Source organism: Neovison vison, chromosome 11 (assembly GCF_020171115.1).
Source record: "Neovison vison isolate M4711 chromosome 11, ASM_NN_V1, whole genome shotgun sequence".
In the NCBI taxonomy this organism is placed as follows: Eukaryota; Metazoa; Chordata; class Mammalia; order Carnivora; family Mustelidae; genus Neogale; species Neogale vison.
Window position 1 is genome coordinate 76,726,771 of NC_058101.1, and position 20,154 is coordinate 76,746,924.

General features: G+C 36.9%; 1 pseudogene; it reads right to left on the reverse strand.

Moving 5' to 3' along the window:
• The window catches only part of LOC122890253, a 135,173-nt pseudogene extending 115,269 nt beyond the window's left edge, over nucleotides 1–19,904 (reverse strand).
• Nucleotides 19,905–20,154: the final 250 nt, after the last annotated feature.

Sequence of the window (20,154 nt, forward strand, 5' to 3'; positions counted from 1 at the left end):
TTCTTGTAGTTATTGAGACTCTTTATGTCTTTTTCTTCTTGAAGTCCTGGTCCACTTTTCTATACTGTGTGGCTTCTTTATTGTTTAATCCATCAGATTTTGTGCCTTGGAAAACCCAGATATTGCTTTCTCTTGTATTATGTACTATTTCTAGTACACTCAGGGCATTTTTTTTTTAGTATTTTTTTTCCTTTTAATAATCAGGATCCCTAAATCTTCAATATTGTGGAAATGAAGTCCAATATGCTAATATCACATTATTTATGTTACAAAAATGAAAGTTAAAAGTTGGTTGTAATAAATAGTGTGAAATGAAAGTATTTTGTTTCTATTCTCTGAAGAGTTTTTCTCTATTACATTGACAACTTACTTGATTTTGGCAATTATATTTAGTGAAGACAATAGCCAGTATAGGAAGTTAGAAAACTTCCTAAAATTTTGTGGTTGATGATGCTAGTTATCTAAATCCACCATTTCATATCAAGTTATTTTAACCTAATATATAATACCTAGATAAATTCTGTGGACACATGTTCCATGTGAAGAAGAAAAGCACATTTCAGAGAAAGAGATTGTGGTGTCATAAAAACTAGCCATAATCCAATATGCTTAAAATTTTATAGTGGTTGCTGTATTATAATTTTTAAAAATTCTTTCATTTCATTAAAGAAATTTAATGAGTGCACATCCTGTGTATACATCACATGTGCATATAACATGTTCATATGAACCAAGAAAAGTAAATAACACCGGTTGCTGCATATTGACTTGCTCAATATACATTAAGTAACTATGTAAAGCTTATATATCCTTTATTCTTCTAATTAGAGAATGTATTTGTTTGTTCACTTACAAATTAGTAAACTGAGATAGTAAGGTGTTAAAAACTTGATCCATGTCACACAGGAGTTAGTCATATAACCAAGGTTTATATCTAATGGCCTGACATCAAAATCCAAAGATAGTAAACCAGCATAAGCTATATGTTTTCAACAATATACAAAAGTTTCATTCAGAATACTCATAAATCAGAAAATGTGCAATACTAAAGCTCGACCACTGTCATAGTTAACAATTCAGGCAAGTTTATCTTTATTATAAATACTTTATGTACTTGGTGCTTCACTCAGGAATAAGCTGTCAGCAACTAGCTAGTGGCTTACAAAAAGAAAATAACATTTTTTGTTTATTAAAGATCAGATGTAGACAATTTTTTTTCATAAAATTCTTAATGGACCTGGGTATTTTCCTTGAATTTTTTGTTTTGATTTATTTTGGTTTTTGTTCACTTTTCTTGGCCTCTATTCTCAAGGTCACCTCATTTGTTCAATCTGCTATAGATCCAAGAACTTGGAGTAAAGTAAACATTAGTTGTCATATTTCTGGAAAGTTCAGTGTCACTTCTATACCATGTCCATAACTTGATTCAATAACAAAGCCTTATATTATGAGAAAACACAATCTCTGCTTCACATGGTTTTGTGTGTTTCTTTCCGAAGTTTTTTTAACCCATAATTGATAATAATCATGAGCTAAAAGTGGCTTTAGGAGGCTCATAATATTTAATTTACATAAATATTTTGAGCAACAGCCCTTTGAGAAATACTGCAGTATGTGGTATTGTAATGAAGATAAGTAAAACAATTCCACCTTTCTCAGAAGCTTTCTAATCTAGTTAAAAAATTAAAAGTTAGGGGGATCCTGGGTGGCTCAGTCGTTAAGTGTCTGCTTTCAGCTCAGGTCATGATGCCAGCGTCCTGGGATCAAGCCCCACATCAGGCTCCCTGCTTGGTGCGGAGCTTGTATCTCCCTCTCCCACTTACCTGCTTGTGTTCTCTCTCTCTGTCTTTCACTGTCAAATAAATAAATAAAAGCTTTAAAATAAATTAAAAGTTGGAATCAACACATATATCAAATAAGACAGCAAATAAGTGATAGCAAGGAGTGGCAAATATGTGCTAAGTAACAACACAGAAAAACTGATTTTTTTTTTCCTTACCCAATGAGATCAGATAATTCCTTGTGATAACAATCATTCTTTTTCCCATTCTCACTTAGCCAAAGCTTTCATTTGGAAATGTTCTTCAAATGAAATAACCACACACTGGTACACTATATGTCTTGTTGAGCATGGTTCTACTCAATGATTCCCATTATTGAGGACAGCTGTTACACTCACTTAGTTTCACCATTTTGACATTTTTTACATTACTTCGTATTCAGCCATTAGCACGTATCCCATTAGCTTTGCATCATAGAACTTACCACAGAACTCTTCGAGGTTATTTTTTCACTACACACATTCTCTCTCTTGGTAGTCATGTCAACATCAATGAAGACTCAGTCTGAATTACAGCTTTAGATCCAGGAAGATAGTATCATTTTGCTCAGCTCTTTATTTTCCAAATTAGGAAATAGAGACCTTAATTTTTCTAGGACTCTAAATTAGCTTTCCATATTTCACAGCATATGCCCATGCTCTCCAAAAGAGTCTATCAGCTGGCTGATTTGGTCTTGGAGTTCAAAACCTGAATTTCCAAGTATGTTTAGGAAAGCTACAAATAAGGAATGCATGATGAGCACTAGATTTATTTCTGTCTTACATATACAAAAGAATAAAAGGCTAATTTCAATACTTGTGAAAGCTTATTATTAAATAAAACATCTTCTTAAACAGATTACTCCTGATGAAATAGGTGCTATTTTTGAGTTTTATCTGAAAGCTCACTGAATGTTTATTCATTAAGATGGACATAATAAATTGTTCAAGTCTTTGAGCCCATTACTGGGTAGAGAAATAAGAACCTAAATTCCTATGTATATTTAAGTTAGTTTTTTTGTTTTGTTTTGTTTTTTAGCTAATCTTCTAGTCATGGTACCAGTTATGATAATAACATCCCTAGCATCTGACACATAGATGGTGAATTAGCTATCAGAGAGATATAAGTATTTGGTTTCATTTAACATAAAACTAAAGGTTCTAAAGATTTGATAATATAATTTTTATATTTATCCATGCATCTATATTTGAATAGTATTAACAAAGTCATATATATACATTTATATTTATTTATATATGTATTTTTATACATTATATTCATATTTATAAATATTTATATTTTATTTATAATATATTAGTATAGTTTTATAATAGATAAATATGTTATATATAATTTATATGTGTATATATATATATTCTCCAGAAAAATATATATATACTATTTTTTTCCTGGAGAATTTAGTTTGATAAAGGTGATAAAATATTGGAATGGGAAGAAATATTGGCTCTATCTTCTAAAATTAACCAAATTGTCTTGGTGAGCTAAAGTCAGTTTTATGGGTCTCAATTACCTTACTTGATAATTAGCACACTTGGACAACTTTTCAAAAGCATTTGACCATGTATATCCATAATCAATAAACTTCTATGAATCCCTGTTATAAGCTAGAGTCTAGAAGTATGAAAAGAAATAAATACTACACTGTCACTTAAGGTCTATTACTGTTACAGAGGATGAGTAAGAGTTATCACAGATGGAGGCACACTGACTTCCCAGACATTGTTGCACAAGCTGGCAACTATATTTCAGGATCTGGTAATAAGCTTTGAATATCCAGAAGTTCAATTTAATCAACACACCTGCAGATGACAAGGATTTTGGGAGTCTGACCTAATAATAATATTCAAACAGTGTAAGTGTACAAATCAGAGGGGCGATTTAGTAATCTAGAGCAAAAATATAACCAATAAATTAACCATAAAATTTAATTTAATTGGCTCATCCAATTTTTCTCTATTAATCAGTTTACATCGAAAACTGAATTATAATTCAAGGGCCACTTGTGGAACATGTAAGCAGAGCAAAAGAATTTTGCATGTTTTTAAATGCATGCAGTTATACAGTGGACCAAAATAGATTCGTGAATTGATACTTCTCAAAATAGCTGGTCCACAAATTCTTTGTTCCACCTTACATAAGATAAGAAACTTGTGCCAGAACGTAAATTGAAATCTCAGCTGACCTAAGAAGAGTTATTAGTCTTATTGGTTTAAAATAGAACTCCAGCTCCATTTATTATGGTGACCCATTAACATACTTTGTAGACCACACTTTAGATAACATGAAAATAGAGGACCATCTTACATGAAGCAATGGAGACACAAGGATCATAATTTGCAATTTTATACCTTTTTTTCCAGCCATCACATTCAAAATTCTTGATCTGGTAACAAGGTCTTTCATCAAGTGGAGTACTTCAAAGTTATTAGTATTATTGTTTTTATCATTACATTTACATTCCACACATACTTCTCCTGACTTCAACAAATTAATGTAAGCTAACACAGGTATCCCTAAATTTCTTCACCCTTAACAGTAGATGTCATTAGTATTCTACCATTTCCTGTTAACACTTAGCATTTCCATGATGACTTCCCCAAATTCCAACTGCGGGCCTCAAAACTTCATGTTCTTTACTTTTATGTCCTCCCAAGCACACTCTGCCTATACACACTGAAAGACAAGTGCAGGCTGAAGTGCTGGGGAATGAATGCCCTTCGAGAACCACCTTCAACTAAGGACAGACAGAAGTTGGGAGTTGGTAGAAAATCCCTATTCTGCTTCTCATTTTCAGGAGTCTTGGATCTGCGTTTTAAGTTGTTTCTGGAATTCTCCAGCAGCCTTGAGCTCCATTTGCTCACAATAATATCTTCTAGCACCCTTTACTGCTGTTCTTCCTTCTCTCTCATTTCCTCAGACTCCCAGTCCCTCAGACTCAGGAAGCAGCTCTGGAATATTCATTTGCACTGTATTATTTTCCTCAGTGTCTTCTGGGAAAACTGTTGTTCTTTCAAGCTACTAAATTTTGGAGTATGTTAATTAGTTACTACACAAGAAAGAGTTAATTCAGCAGTCCTGGATTGCTTAAACCTGTCACATTGCCAAAGAAGCCCTGTCTTTCGGACTGGCCCTTGCCCAGCCCCTAAGATGTGAACTCTGAGCCTTTGGGTTGTTCTACCTGATAAGAGTATTTGTGTGAAGTCTGAGGCAGTGGACCTCATGGTACCAGCTGATCACATAGTTTATGCTAACATTGTAATTAGAGTGAACATCCAGTTGTGCTCTTGTGGATCTGGAGTCTAGGTAGATGAGGTCATTCAAATAGATGCTACATGCTTTTGCTGATTTTAATCTGTATTCTTTTATCATATTTATGAGTATTACAGTTTTTCTGAGTCCTGCCAGATCTAGCAAACCATTAATCCTGAAGATAATTACATACCCCCTACACAGTTACAGAGCAAAGCCTAGCTGGCTGCTACCAGGTTTTCTCACTTAAAAAGAGAGAGAGAGAGAGAGAGAGAGAGAAGAAGAAAGAAAACAAAACAAAAACAAGAGTATGTAGTAAATACACAGTAAAAGCACAATAATTTTTTGCAGGCCCTGGAGAATAAATCACCTTTAAATCCTGAACTAGAACCTCTCCCTCCTGTCTGTGGCTAAAAAAGGCTTGAATGACTTTCTTCTCCTAACCTTTCCTTTTCCCTTTTATCAGCAAAATTCAAGTACTGATTTTCAAGCGTATCTAATACTGTTTTAGTTACTTTAGTATTTTTTAATAATTATAAAATCCTGTTAATAACTGAATCATTTTTCCCCATCAGTAAAATTTCTGATGACAAAATAGATCATTAGAATAAAGTTTCTTTATTAATCTGTCTATTGGGGTGCCTGGGTGGCTAAGTCATTAACTGCCTTCAGATCAAGTCATGATCCCAGGGTCCTGGGATCAAGCCCTGCGTCTGGCTCCCTGATCAGCAGGAAGCCTGCTTCTCCCTCACCTACTCCCCCTGCTTGTGTTCCCTCTCTTGCTATGTCTCTCTGTCAAATGAATGAATAAAATCTTTTTAAGAAATCATCATTAATCCAACTATTACAGTGCTCTCTTTAGTCTCAAAATAATACACTGCTTGACAATTGAGTTCTATTTTTTTTTTTTTTTTGTTAATGAGAATATCACAATGACAAAGATTTGTTACAAAACTACTCCTTTTTTTTCTTCTTGGACCTTTATTTACAAAATAAACTAAAAATTGAAGATTTGACTTTGCCTTTTAAAAGCAACTTTAATCATTGTGATACATCTTCATTTGAATTAATAGACAATTGCACTTTAAAGATGCATTCACATGTATTTCACTTACCCCTACTCCATTATTAAATAAGGTTATCTTAGGACTTGATTTTACTAATTTAATCCTGGCATATGGGCTTAAAGACTTTAAAATATTGTATAGTACAAATAACAGATGTTGCAAGTGTTTTCCTTAGTGGGTTTTTAATTTTTTAAAACCTCTTTAACACAGTCTCTTTATTTGAATCCCTTGAAACACCTATTTAATTTTCATGTGATAACTATTAAAATGCATTCAGCATTATCAAGGTAAGTGAACTAACATTAACTAGGTTCTAAATAAAATCACCACTTTGAAAATAGTGTTAAATTTTTTAAAACTATGCATTTTTTCACATAAGGAAACAAATTACTATTAAATTTTTTTGACATTTAGACTGTTAAGAAAGGAACTAAATTGAGATTATTTTTTTTGTTGGAAATGATGTTAATTTGGCTTTCTTTTGTTTTTAAATATTTTAGTCTACCATTTAAATTTAATTTCACATATTTGTCTCTGTCCCTCACTCTCTCTTTTCCTGACTTTTGAAAATTTGTGTGCAACTTAAACAAATCTATGGCAATTTTATTTCCTGAAAAATTCCAAACTTAAACTAATTGTCTGAAACACATTGCAGCTAACATAGACATTATTTCATATGATACTATATTTAAGATAAAATAGTTACATAATTAATAAAATGTATTAGAGATTACAGAAAATGATAAACATGACAATATAATTAAACAAGGAAACTACATCTCTAATTTTGAACTTTATAGTATTAATGATATATTTATACTTTAATTAAAAGTAGGAAAAATGCATAGTGTGTCCAAATAGTAATGGACTATAAAAAGTCACCAGCAAAGGCACAATTTGTTTCATGGTAAACAAAATAATAAATAGCATTTCAGGGGGAGAACTTAGACACACACATCTATGCATATAGTATAAAAATATACTTTATAAATATATAAACAGGCAATAAATATACATATAAATAAATATTTTTAAAGATTAGAGAAATAGAATAAAAAAATACCAAAATCTTTGAGTCTGCCATATGGAATCTAGAGGTCATACAATAGATTTATTAGGTCAGCTGCCTTTCCATCTAACTACCTAGCTTCTTCAATAGTAAATCTAGTTATAAACGGAAGGCACTATTTTTCTTTCCATTTTGCAGTTCTGGTGGGTCGATAAGGCTTCTCTGTTTCTGTCACTACATATTACATCAGTAGTGAAGACAGAACAAGCAATCTACTAATTTCATAAATGTAATTATACACTTGCCCAAACCAGATTAGCCAGAAAGTAATGTGATGGCAAGATTCACTTCTACATGGATTATTTATGAACCTTGTTCAATATTATATGGTCATGGATAAACTTTGCATTACTGGAAGACACAGTGTGGTTACCATAGTGACTAAAGTGCTCAGGTGTGAGCTATAAGATATAACAACCACAGGTAATCTGGTATCTCAGAGATGCAGGGGAGTGTGGAACTTAAAATATATTGGGTGCAAATGAAATATATATTCTTCTTGACAGCTCCTATAATTGAAGTTTGTAATCTCCAATGTAAAATAGTATAGTATTTTTTCTTTTCAGTTTAAGTATGCCTAGTTTTTTAAAATACATAAAATATACTTATTAATAAGCTACATTCACATTGAAATAGCCTTTCATAAATTTTTCCTGTCTCTGAGAGATATGCACTCTAATATCTTTAAAAAGAAGTTAAACTTTAAATAATTTATTTTATCACATACTTAGTTTCAAGCTGCCGTGGAAGCTGCCTGAAGATTTTCTAAATAAACTATATAACATACAGCCTATATATTTGACCTTGATCTGCATTTTCCCCTTACAACCTTGAAAAACAAATAAGAAAACTTATTAAATAAAAGGGAAGAAGTAAAAACAAACAAACAAAACAAACAAAAAACTACCAAAAGATCCTTATTAAAAAACAGATTAATACTATCAAAGCTGTTTGTAGAACCCAGATCCATTTTAGCTATTTTTTATACAGATAAAAATGATGTACTACTACCTATGTAATGTTCTCAACCCAAGGACCTTTGCATAGCTGGTCTTATAAAATGTCAGAAATAATCAAAGAGGATGATCTTAAGTTCATTTGTTAAAGAATCAAAATCTTGATGTGAAGGAGGAAAACCTTGGCAAGTTTTTGAAGGTCTAACTCTCTCTTTTATGTTCCTAACTTATTAAATAATTTCAGGCATATATTGTCTTTAGATACATATAACCATTTTAGGTAAGATTTAATTTTCTTCCAAAATTGTATTTATTTATCATTAATAAAGTCTAAAATTTAATGAGTATAAGAGAATGTTGTTTACTATGGTTATATTGCCTAAACTGTATAGTTCATAAATCATTTTCTACAACATTGTGTAAGTGATAACACAGTAGAAGTGATAAACATAATGTGTGTTTGTATGTCTAAAATATCTTTCTATATAAAACTTTTAAAATATCATAATGCTAATGTTTTGATTCTTAAAGTATTATTTGAATAACATAATTTCGTTTTATAAATATAATCTCTCCTCTAAGCAATGTCTTTTTGAAATATATTATATAGGGACACCTGGGTGGCTCGGTTGTTAAGCAGCTGCCTTCAGCTCAGATCATGATTCCAGGGTACAGGGCTCTAGGTCCAAATAGGGCTCCTTGCTGAGCAGGAGGCCTATGTCTCCCTCTCCCACTCATCCTGCTTATGTGCCCTCTCTCGCTGTGTCTCTCTCTATCAAATAAATAAAATCTTAAAAAAAAATATATCACCGTCTGACATTATAGAATGTCAATTTTTTTCTTGTAAACCTGATATTTTTGTACCAGACTTTAAAAAAATTTCAACTGTACTTCTGCAAATTAAAGTCTCCCACAATGCAAATGTCTTTTTTATTAATATTCTTCTCTTAATTCAGTACAATTATTATTTCATAATACTATTTTATGAAACATTATAACTTTTAATTTTATGACCTACACTTGATAAAAAATGACAATTCACCAGCAATATTTCATTTTTGACAATGATAATGGAAGGTCCAGAACAATTCTGCTTATGTCTGGCATGGTGTTTGGTGTTCTACAGTAGAGAAATGAACAAAACAAAGTCTCTGCCCACAGAGGAAATACTATGGTCATTATTAGAAGAAATCTTAAAATTAAAAATAACAATTTTAGTAATATTCTCAATAGATGTCCTCTTGTTTAATGTCTATTCAGGAGGACACACTATGCTAAGTATTTGAGGAAATATTTGATATGATAACCTCATTGCTTGTCATAGACACAATGTATAAAATATGGAGAAATATTTAATATGACAACCTCATTGGTCATTATGGGCACAAAGTATAAAATATGGAGCATGAAGATAAATCTAGACATTGAGATAGTCTGTTATTCATTGTGGTGAAAAGTCTAAGTTCTGCAGCCAAACTTGTTTAGTTCAAGTTTTCACTCTTCTGCTCATAGCTTGTATGTCATGAGGCAACTTGCTTAACCTCTCTTCAGTTTACTCCTCCATTAAATGGAATAACTTCTTCCTAGGTTACTTGTTAAGTATTAAGTTGGTAGGTAGTTTAAACTACTCAGGAGATTCTAAGACTTAGTACGTGTTCAATAAATGTTTATCATTATCACTATTATTTGAATAATAAGTGATAGATTTTCTTTTTTTTTACCTTGATAAAAATATGACTTATGTTCATAGTTTACCCAGTTTATTTATATTATTTGGTATTTATGTCTCATTTTATGATGTTACTTACATATTAATATATTTTACTTGGAAAACATAAGTCATTCTCTGTAACTTAAGAATGAATTGGTTATAATAGGATGTAGGGGCTTACACAACTGTCAAATGATAAGTCAAGGAAACATCAAAGAAATACTCACTCAAGTTTAGAACAAACCAAAACCAAAAAACAAACAAAAACTAAACAAAACAGGGAAGATCTCATGCTGAACCTTCAAAGAGCCCATGAGGTTGCCTCTCTGCATCTCAGGTCCACCGATACATCTAGCAGCATCCCCTGCAGAGAATCCTACCTTCTCTTCTCCACTGAGATCCAAGGTGAGGCCGACATGGGCAAACCAAGAAGTAAATGGAAAAAGATTAGGGCAAATAGAATTGTTGACATCTGTGGAATAATGCAGAAGAGGTCTTTGAAACTGGCAACAGTGATGCTATAAGCTAACAATGAGGATAACCAGTTCATCAATGCTTGGCCATGGGACTGGTATTCCTTTTCTACAGAAGTAGAACCTGAGACCCGAACGCATATCATAACTTGCCTGCAACCTTCAGATACTAAGTAACAGAGTAGGATTTGAGGCCAGTGGTCCCTGACTATAACATCTGTGTATTGTTTTAGCTGCAAAGCATACACTTTCATTGAGGTACCAGACCTAACGCCTAGCCTGAAAAAAGAATATTAAAAAAGATCTTCAAGACTGTTTTTCATTTAAATATCAATAACATACAAAATTGGTATTGAACACATAAAATAACTTAATCATTGCACATTTAAAATCGTATTTCTTTAATGGTAGGCAATTGAAAGTTAAGAGTGCTCCAAATTTTAGGTAATTTGAGTTTGTACCAAACAAAGGAATGTTGTCATTAGGAAAGAAAATTCAACTCTTAATCTCAGGAAACAAACAGGGTTGCTGGGGGTAAGGGAGAGGAAGGGATGGGGTTACTGGGTGATGGACATTGGGAAGGGTATGTGCTATGTGAGTGCTGTGATTGTGTAAGACTGATGAATCACAGACCTGTACCCCTGAAACAAATAATGCATTATATTTAAATTAAAAAAGAAAAAAAATTTAAAAAAAAAGAAAATTCAACACTGTGTAGTTTAAAAATGAATATGTCCAGTAACATATGTTAACATTTGAAGGTAGAATTTAAGGTGTCAACAAAATATTTACAGTTTAAATGGTAGTGAAAGGTAAATGACCTTTAATAATTATATATAATGTACTCTACTTCATTAACTGAAATAATATACTTCAGATGCGATGCATGTAGAAACAGGAAGTAAAGTTCTTAGAACCCCCTGAAACTGCCTTTAAACTTTTAAATCACAAAATGAAAAGGCATCTGGCTGTTTTGTTCTGTTCTATTCTGTCTTCAAGATGTATACCCACTTTGTATGCAGAAAACCTTTGCAGAAGGAAGTTGTTCAAGAGGTAGTCAGTATGTAAATTCACTAATTAGATTACTGCAAATACCAATAACACATCCTGCTGTTGTTTCTTTAAGAAGACAGAGTAGTTTCCACAATGTATTCACTATAATGTAAACTAAATATTTGCCCGAATGCAGAATAGAATTACTATTATGGCAATCAGTAATAATGTGAATTCTGATGGTGTAAGCCTTCTGCATAATCACTTATCTCCTAAATGAGTCATGAACTCAGGGATGCCTGCAACTTTTCCATACATATGAGATGCGGGGCTTGTATGGAAGAACTGAGATTTGAACTGAACAAGTCCTTCTTTAAAATACCAGTCTGGGCTGAAATATCTGTAACAAAATTTTTAAAAGAGCAATTTTCAATTGCTTTTCTGCATTCAGAACCCCCTTAGGAGACATTCACATATCTAAGATCTGAATCATGTACCCATTCTTTAATCCCTGCATAATCCCTTTATTAGCTGGTAAAATAAAAGGGTTTCTCTCATTTGCCACTTTAACTTCACCAGCATGTTTCTAGAACAAAGTTTTCACTTAATTATCATTTTTAAATGACACACATCTGTAAAGTATTATTGCTAAGATAAAAAGAACATTATATTAGGAAGAATAAAGGATATTAATATTGGACATTATCATTGGTGTTTTGGGGTAAGTCACAAAAACTCTCTGAACCTCAGATTTCTCATCTTATCTGTACTGAGGAGGATGAGATGTCTCCTAATGGCCATACAATTCTATTTTCCTCTGATCAATAGTATAGTTTATGCAATTCTCACCATACTAGCAAACTGACATCAAATATCACATGCACAGTAAACTCATAGTTTTACCTTTGTTCAGAACAGGATTTCCTTTCAGGTTTATGCTCTTAAGTTGTTGACAATTATATTTATCTCAGCATTTCTGCTGAAATCATCACACTCCATTTTTTTCTTTCTTTCTAACAATACCCCAGAACTTTCAAATCTTCAAATGCTAGATCTGTTCAAGTTTTAAAGGATCATTCAGCTCCGAGTTTCTTTTCAGAAGTACTATTGGCATTTGATGGGGATAATTCTTTAAGTGCACTTGTAACCTCCTCACTATGGTGCATTTAGTGTCCCTGGTGCCCTGGTCCTAGATTGCAATGGTAACCACAGCCCTCTCTCTACAGGTTATTGCCCCATAGTTCCATCTCCACTCTTTGTCGCTGTGAGACCAATAAAATAAACCTATATTAAGTGTCACATGAGAATACGATGCCATAGAAGCTTAAGTCTTTCTGTCTAAATCAAAGTGTGAGTAGATCCTAGAAACTGAAGCAAGGCTATTGTTTTTAATCATAATTCAGAATACCTTTCAAAAATAACATTTCTTTGTAGCTGTAGTATTTTTTCTTCCTAAAATTATAACTGAAATAAAATATTCTGTTCTCCTAGCTTCTCTTTTTCTTTTATTTGATTTTCTTTTTCAAATTTTTATTTAAATTCCAGTTAGTTAACAGACAGCATAATATTTAGTCATTCAACATTTTTATACAACACCTCTTGGATTCTTTCAAAAGCCAGAATTGCTTTGCTTTCTTCTTCCTATCTATTTCTCTTTCATTGACTCTCTAGGATTGGAAATTTATATTTACTTTAACTAGCACTTTGTTGAAAAGTCCCTTAATATTTTATGTAAACTTGAGTTTATTCTATTTTCTGCAGTGATCTTATTTTCTAATACATCCATGTCTATTTTGAGGATTTGTATCTTGCTTTTGTCTTCTCTGCCAGCTCATTAATACATTCTATTAGGAGACTTTTTAAGCTCTTCTTTTCTTGCACGGGCCTTTTTTTGTTTGTTAGTTTTATTATTTTTATTCTCCATCAGAGCTCATCTTGAGTTTCTACATAGAGTATGAAGGTTTATTCCATTTGTTTTTGTCCTTTGCAATCTATTCTTGAAATACAGAGATCTTAACATGTAAAATAATACTACATTCAACTAAACTTGTCTAATTGGAGTGATAGGCCAATACATAACAAAATGTATTTTCTGGAATCCCCCTTTATTTCTTTTGGCCAAACCCACAGGAGTCCATTAATTTGTATATAACTATGGTTAGGAGAAACTGTTGTAGAAGTAATGGTCATGTTTTTATCTTACCTTTTTCATTTTCTCCCCAACAAAATGATGTCATGAAAATTATTTCCCTAATCAGAAAGCACTGGACATGTTAGAAGTAGTCCTGAAAGATGTGTGAGTATAGAACCCCAGGCAAATAAGAGGTGATCTGGTTCTTCTGTCACTGTCAGATAGCAGCTGTGCTGTTGAGGAAAACCTGAAGCAATTGAGGCAACTCAAGCGGCACATGGAAATCTGGGAGAATACAGCTTTATATTCGCCAGTAGGCTCAGCGGGATCGTTCCCAAAGACTGAGCACCCGACAGGGGTAGGGGTGAGTTTTTATGGTTATGGGTGATGGGGATGGTAACGGGACATTTTTGCGGTTTCTCAGGGCCCATTGGCCCCCTTTATGTGGAAGTATAATCTATACAGAGGCATCTCAGGAGAGGGCTAAATCATCTTAGGGGACTTGTTTTTCTTTTCTTAACCAAACAGGATGGCCATTGGGTCTTTTCTTCTGCCTCAGCAAGAACAATGGAGAGCAACAGACAGGAAGGGGCTGGGACTCAGTGGTCTCTATCCACCTCAGGTCCTTCCTCTTGATGATCAGCCGGGTACCCTAGAGATCATCATTATTTAGTCTTAAGGAACTGTATCCAGGGAGGGTGAGGATATAGGCTGTCATATGTTGAGAGATGATGTTTCTGATGAAACAGATGAAGCTGTTGGGAGACAAAGACCAAGGGTAAATAGGAGGAGTAAGGACAATAAAGGGGCAGCTAGGAGTAATAACCAGGATGTCCATGATTGTGGGTTGAAACCCTAAGATGTGAGTTCTTCTTGATGATGCTGGATGCATTCCTGGAGCTCGAGAACCTTGGAAGTGATCATCCCAGACTGGTTGATATAGTAGCAGCATTCTTTCTGTAAGAAGAGACAGGTTCCTCCCTTTCCAGCAGTGAGGAGATCTAGGGCTCACCAATTCTGGAGGGCTATGGCCACCAGACTGGAGAGTTGTGTCTGGAGGGATGTTAATAAATCTGCGATATGTTCCATGTTATTGTTGAGCTCCTGTGAAAGCCTGAAGTAAAAGTTAAGGGAAGTCCCAAGTCCTGATGTGCCAGAAGCTACGCCAGCAAAGATTCCAGCCCCCAGGAGGAATGGTAAGATTACTGCTCATCGACTTAGTGAAGAGAGGTAGTGAAGAGAGACCCGGGACGGGAACTGGAAGTCTGAATATAGTGAGGCAGATGGAGACAAAAACACAAGTATGCAACCAGAAGAGACATTACTTTTCTTGTGGCACATAAAGAGAAGGTTGTTTTCACAGGAGAGGAAGATGCCTGGGCAGGGGGTGCAGTAAGGCAGAAGAACTGTGAAGTTCTGGCAACCAGGGTGGGGGCCTTAATGCAGCCAGGGGGAAGAAAGCAGGTTTGATTGTTAGCTGGAAGCGGCAAGACTGAGTTGGGGCCAAAACTCATAAGGCTTGTATTACTGGGCAATAGCCAGTTAAGAAAGCTGATCAAGCCAAGGGGAGACAGACCCAGCAGAATCAGTAGGGGAATGGGTAAAGTTGAGCCATAAGTGGTAGAAGGTATTTACGAGCTGACAAGTATAGTTTTGAATGGTTGGCTCTGAGGGAGTGGGGTTTGTAGAAGAGAACCTAGGCCACAGAGGGGGTCTGTCTCTGTAGAGAGTAAATGTCATTCTGGGTTCCCTCCCAGAAACATACAAACACAGTCCCCAGCATCGTGACTGGTCCCAGTAGGAGCCTCTGCAATTCTGTGGGGTAATTATGAGTGTTTGGTTGGCCTGGGGCATGTAAACCTGAGAGATCCAAAGGTTGCCTGATCTCATATCCCCATTGGTCACAAAAGGTTTCCCCGCACTCCTCTAACTCCTGGTCTGGGCAGAATTATATCTGGTGTCCCTGTTCTTTACGTAGTCTCCCTTCAAGCATTTTTTCCTTATATGGAGCCAGGAGTTGACATAGGGATATCTGGAAGGTGGGACACTCGCCAGTGGTCTGGTTACGAAGGACTTTGTCCTGGTCTCCCAAAGTCTGTGTTAATTTTCAGTTGTATGTTGTTGAGTTAGTGGGGGTCCCTCACAGGAAGAGGCAAAAGAAACTTAGTAACTATAACATGAGGCTCTAGCTGGGTTGAGAAAGGAGAGGATGTATTTTAGAATTTAGGGGCCCTTCTTTAGAGTTATCTTCAGAGGGTTTGATGGTGATGGATGAGGGATCCAGGTAGTTTGGTCCGAGTTTGTCTTTTTCACTTGTGAATGGTGGATCCATGTCATGATGTTGGTAACCTAGAGGCAGTGGGAGTTATGAGAATTATTGTATGTAGCCAGTCTAGGCTGGGTGAAGGAGTTCATGTTTCCAATCTTTTACCCAGACCTCATCTCTGGGGCAGAAGGAATGGACAGGGCTTCCTAGGGATATAGGGGCCCTCTCCAATATGTGGGTATGTAATTCTGCAAAGATTTTTCCTAGGTATAACAGTTGGTCCTGGAGGTATGTGTCTCCTAAGATGTTAGGGTTGCCCCCAAAAGAAGATAACAGTGGGGGGTGGCCTGCCATACAGTATTTTAAATGGGGACAATCCAGTTCTCTGAGGGGTACAGCAAGTGGAGTACTGCTGAGAGAAGCAGATCTGTCCACCCTAAGGAGGTCTCAGCATATAATTTGTATAGGGTTTCCTTGAGGGTACGGTTCATACACTCTACTTTCCCTGAACTCTGAGGCTGGTAGGCTGTGTGGAGTTTCCAGGAGATATTGAGGGCTGAAATTAACTCCCCTAGAACTCCAGAAATAAAAGCCGGGCCATTGTTACTGTGTATGGTAAGCAGGATCCTGTACCAAGGCATGACCTCCTGGAGGAGTACTCTGATGACTTCTCTGGTCCTCTTGGTCCCAGTTGGATATGCATCTAGACCAGAACTAGCAGACATTTTATACCTTGGTTAGGAGTCATATCTGTGAAGTTCACTTCCAGGTCTTTGAAGGGAGAGGTCCCTGTGTGCTGTACTCCGGAGGACTGGGAAGGTCCGGTTTTTGGATTGTGTCTAGCACAAGTGGCACATTGATCTGTGATCGACTTGCATAAGGCTGCAAATCTTTCAATGCAGAAATTTTTTCCAGCAGTTTTTCAAGCCCTGTTTTTCCCAAATATGAAGTTGAATGTTGTTCAGTGATGGCATAAGGGGCAAGGTTTGCTGGAAAGAATAAGCACCCATCCAGGAGGATCCACCATCCTTGGGGATGGTGAAAGGTTCCCACGGTTTTGGCCCCATCATCTTCAGCTGCTATATAAGTGGGATTTAAGGAGGGGGTAACGGGTGCTAAAATGACAGGTTGTCCATCTTGGGAAGCTTCCCTGGCTGCCTAGCCAGCTAAGCGGTTCCCTGTAGCTGGCTCAGCATCTCCTTTTTGGTGTCCCCAACAGTGGATGATGGCTAAGCTCCAGGGCACCCATACTACTTCTAACAACTGGAGGATTTCATTTTTGTTCTTGATGGTTTTCCCATTGGATGTGAAGAGTCATCTTTTTTTTGTAGATTACCTCATGTATATGTAGAGTGGAGAAGGCATATCTTGAGTCAGGATATATGTTGACCTTTTTGTCCTTAGAGAGTAATAGTGCCCAGATTAGGGCCCAGAGTTCAGCTCTCTGAGCTGACCATCCCGCAGGGAGTGCTTTGGCTTTTTGGACTTCTGTAGCCATGGTAATAGCATAACCCACTTTTCTTAGGCCATTGCTTAGGAAGCTGTTACCATTAGTGTAAAAGGTAATGTCAGCATTTGTCAGAGGCGATTCCTGGAGGTCTGGCCAGGTGGCATAGACTTTAGTTCTGATTTCCATACAGTTATGTTCTGGTTCCCCAGCTGCCATTGAGAAGTATGTGGCCGGGTTGAGTGCCTGCACTGTCTGTAGGTTTATGTGAGGATTTCTAGAAGTAGCCCTTGATATTGATTTAACCTGGTGTTTGATATCCATTTCTGACACTGACTGTTCAGAAAAGTGATCACTGAGTGGGGAACTTTTACTGTGAGCTGTTGTCCTAGAGTGAGATTGTCAGCCTCCTTGAAGAGAAGTGTGGCAGCTGCCAAGGCCCATAGGCAAGGGGGCCCTCCAGAGGCGAAAGGGTCTAATTTCTTTGACAGATATGCAGTGGGCTTTTCCCAAGGGCCTTTTGGTTGGGTTAGAAGTCCTAATGCAATTTTGTTTTTTTCATGAACATATAGGCAGAAGGGTTTCCTGGTATCAAGTAGGGCTGGGGCCCTTCCAAGTAAGTTCTTGAGTTCCTTGAAAGCCTTCTCTTGCCTGTCTTCCCATTGTAGAGACTCATTATCTGGTCCTGTTAGTGAATCATACAGGGGCCTAGCTACGACTGAGAACACTGGTATCCAGATTCAACAGAATCCTGCAGCTCCCAGGAACTCACACAAAGCTCATTTGGTGGTGGGCTGCAGGAGGTTAGTCATAACAGGCTTTCAGTCGGTGCTGAGGGCCCGTCTTCCTTGAGTTATCATGAATCCTAAGTATTTGACTTCTTATCTACATAATTGAGCCTTTTTCCAGGATTTCAATATCCTATTTTTGATAAGTGGTGTAGGTGGTCAAGTGTTGTTTGGTGGCAGCTTTCCTTAGTGGGGCTGGTGACGAGAAGGTCGTCAACATCCTGGAATACCATACAGCCAGTTTGTTCCCTGGAGAAGTCAGCCAAGTCAGAGGCCAGGGCTTCACTAAATAGTGTTAGTGAGTTTTTAAACCACTGTAGAAGTGTGGTCCAGGTGAGTTGCATCTGGCATCCTGACCTGACTTCAGTCCATTCAAAGGCAAAGAGAGGTTGACTTACAGGGGTCAGGCAAATAAAGAAAAAGGCATCCTTTAGTTGGAGGCAGGTAAACCAGGCAGTGTCTGGCCGAATCTGACTTAAGAGGGTACAGGAGTTTGGCACCACTGGGTGTAGAGTCTGAGCAACCCGGTTTATGGCACACAAGTCCTGGAGGGGTCGATAGTCACCACCAGGCTTTTTGACTGGGAGCAGTGGAGTGTTCCAGGGAGATTGGCATTTGACTAGAATGCCTGCTTCTTTTAGTCACTCTAGGTAGGCATGTTTGTCTATTTGGGCTTCCCGTGAGATCGGGTACTGCCCTTACTATTGCAGCTGTTGCATTCTTTAGTTCTATAATGACTGGAGCTCGCTGAATGGAAGTCCAGGAGGGTTATCTTTCACTCATACATTGGGGACTTCAGTCTGGTAGACCTCGGGGTTTGTCTCAGGGTGTTCTTGTTTGAACAGTGTCCATTCTTCATTTTGGGGTGTGCTGAGGGACAAGAGGAGTTGAGGTTTGGCAGGGTTTAGACTGCTAGTGGTCTGTCCAGAAGATGCGAAGGAGATTTGTGTTCCTAATTTTGAAAACAAATCTCTTCTCAGTAAAGGGATTGGATAGTCTGGAACATATAGAAATTCATGGGACACAATGTGTCCACCTAGCTTACAAGCTCAGGATTGGCAAAAGTGTTGGCTGTGGCTTGATCCCCTGTGGTACCCATGGTGGTTATTGTTTGTCCTGTAAGGAGTGCCATTGATGTAGTTACTACCAAGTGTTCTGCCCCAGTGTCCACCATAAAAGTGATCTTTTGGCCCCCCACATTTACATCAACCATGAGCTCCTGGGGATAACATTAATGAGCCTGGTTCCCATCAGTCCGAGTCTATGTTGGCTAGTCCAATAAAGTCTGGATCCCGGTCTGCCTGGGTTTTAGGTTGGGTGGAGGATTTGAGTGGTTTTGGCCTTTGATTTGGGCATTTGTTCTTCCACTGCCTCAATTCCTTGCAGTATGCACATTGGTCCTTTTTGAGGGCTCTGCATTGTTGAGGCTGTTCTCTTAACTGTTCTTATGGTCCTCAGAGCTGAGAGTTTTGTTGAAGAGCTGTGGCCAGCAGGGTGACCTTTTGTTTCATCTTTTCAGCCTCATGTTTTGCCGTAGTCTCTCGGTTTTGATAGACCTTATTGGCTATTTCTAGTAGCTGGGTGAGTTCATCCCAGCAAACCTTCAAGTTTTTGGAGCTTGTGACGAATATCAGGAGCTGACTGTTCCACAAAGTCTGCGTTTACCGTCCATTGGTTCTTGGGTGCTTCTGGATCAAATGGAGTGTATATGTGGAAAGCCTCACAAAGCTGCTCATAGTGACTGCCAGGAGTTTTTTCCCCATTCTGAGTCCATCAGCTGTTTTTGACATTTTGGTAGGTTTCTTGATACCTTGTTGGAGACCCCGCCGGATGGCTTCCTGATAATGCTTGAAAGCATCACAGCCTTCTTCCATGTTGAAGTCCCAGTTAGGCTGATTGTCTGGTGCAGACATCTGAGCCCATCCCTCAGTATTTTAATGCCTGCTGGAGCCACCTCCTCGAGCCACTTAGGTGCCTCCTGAATGATTCTCCTTGGTGTTGAATGAGGTGCGAAGGAGCTGTTGACAATCTTTCCACATTGATCAGTGGGTTTAGAAGATGGATTCCATGAGGTCAACCATTGCCTGTGGTTTCTCTGAATAAGTGAGAGTATGATGTTTCTAGTTTAGGAGGTCAGTAGTGGTGAAAGGCTGTTAATAGATG